The following is an 8,797-nucleotide window of genomic DNA, read 5'->3' as shown; positions in this document are numbered from 1 at the left end:
GGTGTGGTCACTGCAGAGGCCTGAGAGGATGGGGTTACTGCCCAGAGATCAGAGATGGGGTCACTTCCCTGGCCCAAGTAGGTGGGTTATTGTTCAGGCCAGAGATGGTGAGGTCACTGCTCGGAGATCAGATGGTATTGTCATTATCCAGAAATCAGAGGGTGGGATATCTGCCCAGACATCAGTCTCTGCCCAGAAATCATTAGGGGAAGTCACCGTTCAGAGATCAGAGGGTGATGTCACTATCAAGAGATCAGAGGGTGGGGTCAATGCTCAGAGATCAGAGGCTGAGGTCATTGCCCAGAGTTCAGAGGGTGGGGTCACTGCCCAGAGACCACAGGGTAAGGTCAGTGCCTTGATATGAGAGGGTGAGGTCACTTCCCAAAGATCAGAGGGTGTGGTCACTCTCCAAGCCAGAGGGAAGGCGTCACTAACCAGAGACACTAACCAGGTGACATCACTGCTGGGGTCACTGTCCAGGCCTGAGAGGGTGGGGTCACTGCCCAGGGCTCAGAGGCTGGGGTTACTGTCCAGGCCTGATAGGGTGGGGTCACTGCACTGAGATCAGTGATAGTGATCTATCACTATCCATCACTGGATAGTGATGTCACTGTCCAGGGATCAGAGGGTTGGGTCACTGTCCTGTCCCGAGAGTATGGGAGCACTGTTAAAACATTGGAGGGTAAGGCCACTGTCCATGTCTGAGAGGGCGGGGTCACTGGCCAGAGACCAGAGGGTGGGGTCACTCCTCAGAGTTCTGAGTATGAGGTCACTGGCCAGAGACGAGAGGGCAGGGTCAGTGCAGAGAGGTCAGATGGTGGTGTCACTGCCCAGAGACCAGAGGCTGGGGTCGCTGCTCAGAAATCGTAGGGTGAGGTAATGCCCAGAGATCAGAGGGTTAAATCAGTACCCAGAGATCAGAGCACGGGTTCACTGCCCAGAGATCAGAGGTAGGATCTTCCCAGAGATCAGAGCGTAGAGTCACTGTCCAGAGATCAGAAGGTGATGTCACCCTCCACAGATCAGAGGGTAGGGTCAGTGTCCTGAGATCAGAGGATAGGGTCCCTGCCCAGAGATGAGAAAGGGGTGGGGGTCACTGCCCAGAGTTCAGAGGGTGATGTCAGTACCCAGAGATCAGAGCATGGGTTCGCTGCCCAGAGATCAGAAGTAGGATCTTCCCAGAGATCAGAGGGTAGAGTCACTGTCCAGAGATCACAAGGTGATATCACTGTCCACAGAGCAGAGGGTAGGGTCAGTGCCCAGAGATCAGAGGGTGGGGTCACTGCCCAGACCACAGGGTAAGCTCAGTGCCTTGATATGGGAGGGTGAGCTCAATTCCCAAAGATCAGAGGGTGTGGGCACTCTCCAGGCCTGAGAGGGTGAAGTCAGAGCCCAGTCACAGGATGATGCCACTATCTGGAGATCAGAAGGTGAGATACCTGCCCAGATATCAGAGGGCGGGGTCACGGTTCATGCCTGAGAGTTCGGGCTCACTTCCGAAAGACCAGAATGTGGGAGCATAGTCCAGGCCTAAGAGGATGCAGTCACTCTCCAGAGATCAGAGGGTGGGATCTTTTCCCAGAGATCAGCGCGTTATGTCACTGCACAGGCCTGAGAGGGTGCTGCGGTTACTGCCCAGATATCAGATATAGACCAGATGGTGAGGTCACTGCACAGAGATCAAAGGATGAGCTGTCTGCCCAGAGATCAAAGGGTGGTGTCACTGTCTAGTCCTGAGAGTATGGGATCACTGCTAACACATCCGAGGGTGAGGACACTATCCAGGCCTGAGAGGGTGGGGTCACTGTCTAGAGATCAGCGTGTGGGATCATGACCAGAGATCAGAGGGTAAGCTAACTGCCTAGATATCAGAGGGTGAGGTCACTTCCCAAAGACCAGAGGGTGTGTTCCTCTCCAGGCATGCAGTGGGGGTTCGCTAACCAAAGTCAGAGGGTGAGGTCGCTGCACAGCCCTGAGACGGTGGGGTTACTGCCCAGAAATCAGAGATGGGGTCATTGCCCTGGCCTGAGAGGGTGGGGTTACTGTCCAGCCCAGAGAGGGTGGGGTCAATGTCCAGAGAACAGAGGTTGGTATCTGTGCCCAGAGGTCAGAGATTCAGGTGACTCCCCAGAGATCAGAGGCTGGGGTCACTGTCCAGGCCAGAGAGGGTGGGGTCACTATCCAGAGATCAGACGGTTGGGTCAATATCAAGAGATCAGAGGGTGATGTCACTATCAAGAGATCAGAGAGTGGGGTCACTATCCTTAGATCAGAGGGTGGGGTCAATGCTCAGAGATCAGAGGCTTAGGTCATTGCCCAGATATCAGAGCATGGGTCACTGCTCAGAGATCAGAGGGTGGGATCCTGCCCAGAAATCAGAGGGTGTGGTCACTGCAGAGGCCTGAGAGGATGGGGTTACTGCCCAGAGATCAGAGATGGGGTCACTTCCCTGGCCCAAGTAGGTGGGTTATTGTTCAGGCCAGAGATGGTGAGGTCACTGCTCGGAGATCAGATGGTATTGTCATTATCCAGAAATCAGAGGGTGGGATATCTGCCCAGACATCAGTCTCTGCCCAGAAATCATTAGGGGAAGTCACTGTTCAGAGATCAGAGGGTGATGTCACTATCAAGAGATCAGAGGGTGATGTCATTATCCAGAGATCAGAGGGTGGGGTCAATGCTCAGAGATCAGAGGCTGAGGTCATTGCCCAGAGTTCAGAGGGTGGGGTCACTGCCCAGAGACCACAGGGTAAGGTCAGTGCCTTGATATGAGAGGGTGAGGTCACTTCCCAAAGATCAGAGGGTGTGGTCACTCTCCAAGCCAGAGGGAAGGCATCACTAACCAGAGACACTAACCAGGTGACATCACTGCTGGGGTCACTGTCCAGGCCTGAGAGGGTGGGGTCACTGCCCAGGGCTCAGAGGCTGGGGTTACTGTCCAGGCCTGATAGGGTGGGGTCACTGCACTGAGATCAGTGATAGTGATCTATCACTATCCATCACTGGATAGTGATGTCACTGTCCAGGGATCAGAGGGTTGGGTCACTGTCCTGTCCCGAGAGTATGGGAGCACTGTTAAAACATTGGAGGGTAAGGCCACTGTCCATGTCTGAGAGGGCGGGGTCACTGGCCAGAGACCAGAGGGTGGGGTCACTCCTCAGAGTTCTGAGTATGAGGTCACTGGCCAGAGACGAGAGGGCAGGGTCAGTGCAGAGAGGTCAGATGGTGGTGTCACTGCCCAGAGACCAGAGGGTGAGGTCACTGCCCAGAGATCAGAGGGTGATGTCAGTACTCAGAGATCAGAGCATGGGTTCACTGCCCAGAGATCAGAGGTGAGATCTTCCCAGAGATCAGAGGGTAGAGTCACTGTCCAGAGATCAGATGATGATGTCACTGTCCACAGGTAGCAGCTAGGGTCAGTGCCCAGAGGTCAGAGACTAGGCTCACTGCCCAGAGATCAGAAAGTGGGGTCATTGCCAAGAGTTCAGAGGGTAGAGTCACTGCCCAGAGATAACAGGGTAGGGTCATTGCCCAGAGATCAGAGGGTAGGGTCACTGCCCAGAGATAGATGGTGTTGTCAATATCTAGAGATCTAGGGCAGGATATCTGCCCAGAGATCATTCTCTGCCCAGAAATTATGGGGGAAGTCACTGTTCAGAGATCAGAGGGTGATGTCACTATCCAGAGATCAGAGCGTAGGGTCACTTCCCAGAGACGACAGGGTAAGGTCAGTTCCTTGATATGAGAGGGTGAGGTCACTTCCCAAAGATAGAGGGTGTGGTCACTCTCCAGGCCACCTGGGAGGGATCACTAACTAGATAGAGAACGTGAGGTCACTGGGCAGGCCTGAGATAGTGGGGTCACTGCACAGAGATCAGAAAGTGGGTTCACGGTCCAAGCCTTTGATTTGGGGTCACTCCTGAAAGATCAGATGGTCGGGTTGGTCCAGGTCTGAAAGGATGCGATCACTGTCCAAAGATCAGAGGGTGGGGTCACTGCCCAGAGATCAGAGGTTATGGTCACTGTACAGGCCTGAGATGGCAGGGTCACTCTACACAGATCAGAGGGTGTGGTAACTGCCCAGAGATCAAAGGGTGAGGTCACAGTCCAGGCCTGAGAGTGTGGTCACTCCTAAGAGAACAGAGGGTGAGGTCACCGCCCAGAGATCAGAAGGTGAGGGCACTGTCCAGAGAGAACAAGTTGGTGTCACTCCCCAGGTCTGAAGTGTGTTGCCACCGCTCAGTGATTAGAGTTGGGGTCACTGCTCTGTCCTGAGAAGGTGGGGTCCCTGCCCAGCGATCAGAGTATAGGGTCATTGCCCAGAGATCAAAAGTTGAGGCCACAGTCCAGGCCTGAGAGTGTGGTCACTCCAAAGAGAACAGTGGGAGAGGTCACTGCCCTGAGATCAGAGGGTGAGGTCACTGCCTAGTGATCAGAGTGTGGGGTCACTGTCCAGGCCTGATATTGTGGGATCTCTGTCTAAAGATCAGAGAATTTATCACTGCCCAGAGATCAGACAGATGGGTCACTGCCCGAAGATCAGAGGGCAAAGTTACCACCTAGGGTGCAGGGGGCCAGGCTGCCTCCTGTTTGTCTGAAGGCAGAGCCGCTCCCTCAGTTTTGCAGAGGGCAGGGCTCCTGCCCATGATGGAGGCAGGTGGCCACTGGGGAGTGTCCATGTTCTGGGTTCCAGAGAGTGGGGCTCCCTCCTGGGTCCAGGGAGGGACCCCCAGAGCTCCCACCGGGAGTCTCTCCACAAGGCTAAGAGGTTCAGACCTCCTCCTTTCCTGAGGGCAGGGCCTCCTCCGGGTTCCAGAGAGCAGGGCTAAGTCCTCAGATGCAGAGGGCAGCATAGCTGCCCAGGTCTGAGGGGAGGAACCTCCACGCAGGGCTTGGGGACACCACCGAGAGCCAGGGGGCCTGGCCACCTCTTCTTTCCAGATGGTGGGCTGCCACCTAGAGCTGAGGTGGGCCAGTGGCTAGAGCCACAGAGAATTATTCTAAACCCGTTATTCCTAATGGAATTTGCCCTGTTGTGTTACAAACTGTTTTAAAGCAGCGACAGCTTTTTTCCCTTCCAATTTCCCTGTTTGGGAATGGAAATGTTTGTCCTATGCCTGTCCCACTGTTATATCTTGAAAGCAGGTAACTGTTTTCTAGGTTTCACAGATTCACAGCTGGAGAGGAACTTTACCCCAGGATCGACCCATACCTAATTTAGATGATATTTAGACATTATTTTGGACTTAAGTTGATCCTAAAATGTGTTAAGACTTTGGGGGTGATTAGAATGTGGTAATTGTATTTTTCATGTGGAGAAGACATGAATTTGGTGGGGGAGACAAAGGGCAGATTGTTATTGGGTGAATTGTGTCCCCAGAAAAGGATATGTTGACGTCTTCACCCCCAGTGTTTCAGGATGTGACCTTATGTGGAAATAGAGTCATTCCAATATAATTAGTTAAAATAAGGTCACATGTGGGACCATGGCCCCACGAACACCAAATTTTTAGGCTTGTAGCCCCCAAGACTCTGAGACAGCAAATTTCTGTAGTTTTAAACCATCCAGTTTGTGATACTTTGTTACGGCAGCCGGAGAAAACTAATGCAGACTCTGATACTCCATGCTATCCTACACATTGCTAATGCTCCATCCTACTCATGCTCTGAATCCCCAGACTAGACCACCCTTCTGTGAAAATACCCTCGTTGACCTGCTTGGGCTCTGACACTCCATATTGAGCTGCTCATAAACTGCCCATAAATGTGATGCCTTCCTCTCTCCTCCTAGATTCTGATTCTTTACACCAAATCAAAGAAAGAAAGAGTGAAGTCGCTCAGTCATGTCCAACTCTTTGCGACCCTGTGGACTGTAGCCCGCCAGGCTCCTCCATCCATGGGATTTTCTAGGCAAGAATACTGGAGTGGGTTGCCATTTCCTTCCCCATATCAACCCCCATAGAAAAACATCCTTCTCAGGCTTTGACTCCACCCCAGGGTGCCTTCATCTATGGTTTTCCCCCTTACCACAACTGAGCAGCCTGACCCAGCACCACTCCTCTGCTTGGACAGCTATCTTGCTCTGTCCCAACTATTGACTTTAGGACTAAATTTTTATAGAAGAGATGGGAAGTGAAGGAAAGGAAGGGGTAAAAGAAGAGTCAGACTTGGCTTTAAGAAATAAAATATGAAAGATGAAGTCAAAGCCTCTTTCATATTCTTTCATGGTCTCATTCACCTCCCTTTCCCCCCAGGGGTACTACTATCCTAAATGTTTTGCTCTTTCATGCAGGACATTGTACTGCTACTACTACATAAACGGTTACCCATAAACATGATTCAAATTTCAAATAAATTTTATCATTCTGCAGTTTATTGGGTTTTGCTCAATATTACGTTTTTAAAGTACTCGTTGTTACTACATAGCTCCAAGTCTTTCACTTGTTACTGCATAAGCATAAATTACTGCATAAACATGAGTGTAGCATAATTTTTATTTACCCAATCTCCTGTTGATAGGCATTTAGTAAGTCCCACTGGAAAATCCCATGGACGGAGGAGCCTGGTAGGCTGCAGTCCACAGGGTCGCCAAGAGTCGGACACGACTGAGTGACTTCACTTTCACTTTTCATATTCAAACATAGGAGAAGGAAATGGCAACTCACTCCAGTTGCCATTCTTGCCTGGAGAATCCCAGGGACAGGGGAGCCTGGTGGGCTGCCGTCTGTGGGGTCGCACAGAGTCGGATACGACTGAAGTGACTTAGCAGCAGCAGCAGCAGTAAGTCCCACATTATAACTGTGGGTTTGTCATATTTCCATTCTCTACATCATTTTTGTTTCATGTATTTAGAGACTCTGTGTTTTTGTGCATGTACATTTTAGAATCATTTTGTTTCCTGGTGGATTGATCCTTTTAGCATTATGTAATGTGCCTCTTTGTGTCTACCAAGTAAAGTCTACTACATCTGATATAAATATGGTTGCTCTTGCTTTTTTAAAAAATTAATATTTGCTTTAAATACTTTGTCCCATTATATTACATTTAATTTACATATGTCATTATATATGAAGTGAGTGCATCTCTTATAGACATCATACATAGTTGGAGAATATTTTTAATCCACTCTGCTAATCTCTGTCTTTTAATAGGTTTGGGTTTGTTTTTTTTTAGTTTTTTTTACTAAAGTATAGTTGATATACTAGTTTCAGGTGTACCACATAGTGAGTCAACATTATATACATTAAAAATTGATTACCACAATAATCCTAGTAACCATCTCTCACCATACAAAGTTATTGCAATATTATTGTGCTGCATATTACATCCCTGTGATTATTTCACGATTGGAAGTTTGTGCCTCTTAATCCCCTTAACCTATTTCACCCAACATCCTACTCCCCTCCCCTCAGGAGACCACTAATTTGTTCTCTGCTATCTATGAGTCTGTTTCTGCTTTGTTTCATTTGTTCATTTGTTTCATTTTATAGATTTCACACTATATATACATGTCACACAGTATTTAGCTTTCTCTAACATTTCAGTTAGCATAAGACCTTCTAGGTCCATGCATATTGTCACAGATGGCAAGATTTCATTCTTTTTTTGTGGTTGAGTGATACTCCATTATGGGCTTCCCTGGTAGCTCAGACAGTAAAGAATTCACCTGCAATGTGGGAGACCTGGTTTCAAGCCCTGGGTCGGGAAGATCGCCTGGAGGAGGGCATGGCAACCCACTCCAGTATTCTTGCCCGGAGAATCTCCATGGACAGAGGAGTCTGGTGGGCTCCAGTCGATGGGGTCGCAAAGAGTCGGACACGACTGAAACTTAGCACACACACATGGTAGTTCTAGTTTTAATTTTCTGAGGAAACCTCCTAATTGTTTTTCACAGTGGCTGTACCAATTTTACATTTCCTCCAACAGTGCATGAAGGTCTCCTTTTCTGCACACCCTCTCAAACACTTGATCTTGTTATCGTGGTGACAGTGACTCTGACAGGCGTGAGATGATACCTCATTGTGGTTTTGATTTGCATTTCCCTGACGATTACTGATGTTGAGCATCTTTTCGTGTGTCTTTTGGCTGTCTTTCTCAGAAAAATGTGTATTCAGGTCCTCTGCCCATTTTTTTAATATGACTGGGCTTTTAAAATATTGAGTTGTGTGAGTTCTTTACATATTTTGGATACTAACCTCTTATCAGATATATCACTTGCAAGTATCTTCCCCCATTCAAGAGGTTGCCTATTCGTTTTGTTGATGGTTTGCTTCACTATGCAAAAGCTTTTTAAATGGTAATCCTTTTGTTTATTTTTGCTTTTATTTCCCTTGCCTGACGAGACATTTCCAAAGAAATATTGCTAAGACCAGTGTCAAAGGGCATACTATACTGCCTGTGTTTTTTTCTAAGAATTTTGTGGTTTCAGGTGTTACATTTAAGTCTTTAATCCATTTTGAGTTTATTTTTGTGTAATAGTGTAGAAAGTGGTCTAGTTTCATTTTTTATAGCTGTCTGGTTTTCTTAACATCATCTATTGAAGAGACTGTCTTTTCCCCTAAATACTGTGTTTAGATTATTTACATTTAAGGTAATCATTGCTAGGTTAGGTTTTAAGTCTGCTATTTTTTGGTTTCTGTTTGTTTCCTCTGTTTCTCATTACTCTGTCTTCTATTGCTTTCTTGTGGGTTACTTGAAAATTTTCAGGAATCCATCTTGATTTATGTATCATGTTTTTAGTCATTTGAATAATTTTTTTAATGATTGCTCTAGAAACTGCAATATACATAGGTAACTT

This window comes from Dama dama, chromosome X, assembly GCF_033118175.1.
Source record: "Dama dama isolate Ldn47 chromosome X, ASM3311817v1, whole genome shotgun sequence".
Taxonomy (NCBI): domain Eukaryota; kingdom Metazoa; phylum Chordata; class Mammalia; order Artiodactyla; family Cervidae; genus Dama; species Dama dama.
Note: the sequence above shows the minus strand (reverse complement) of the source record.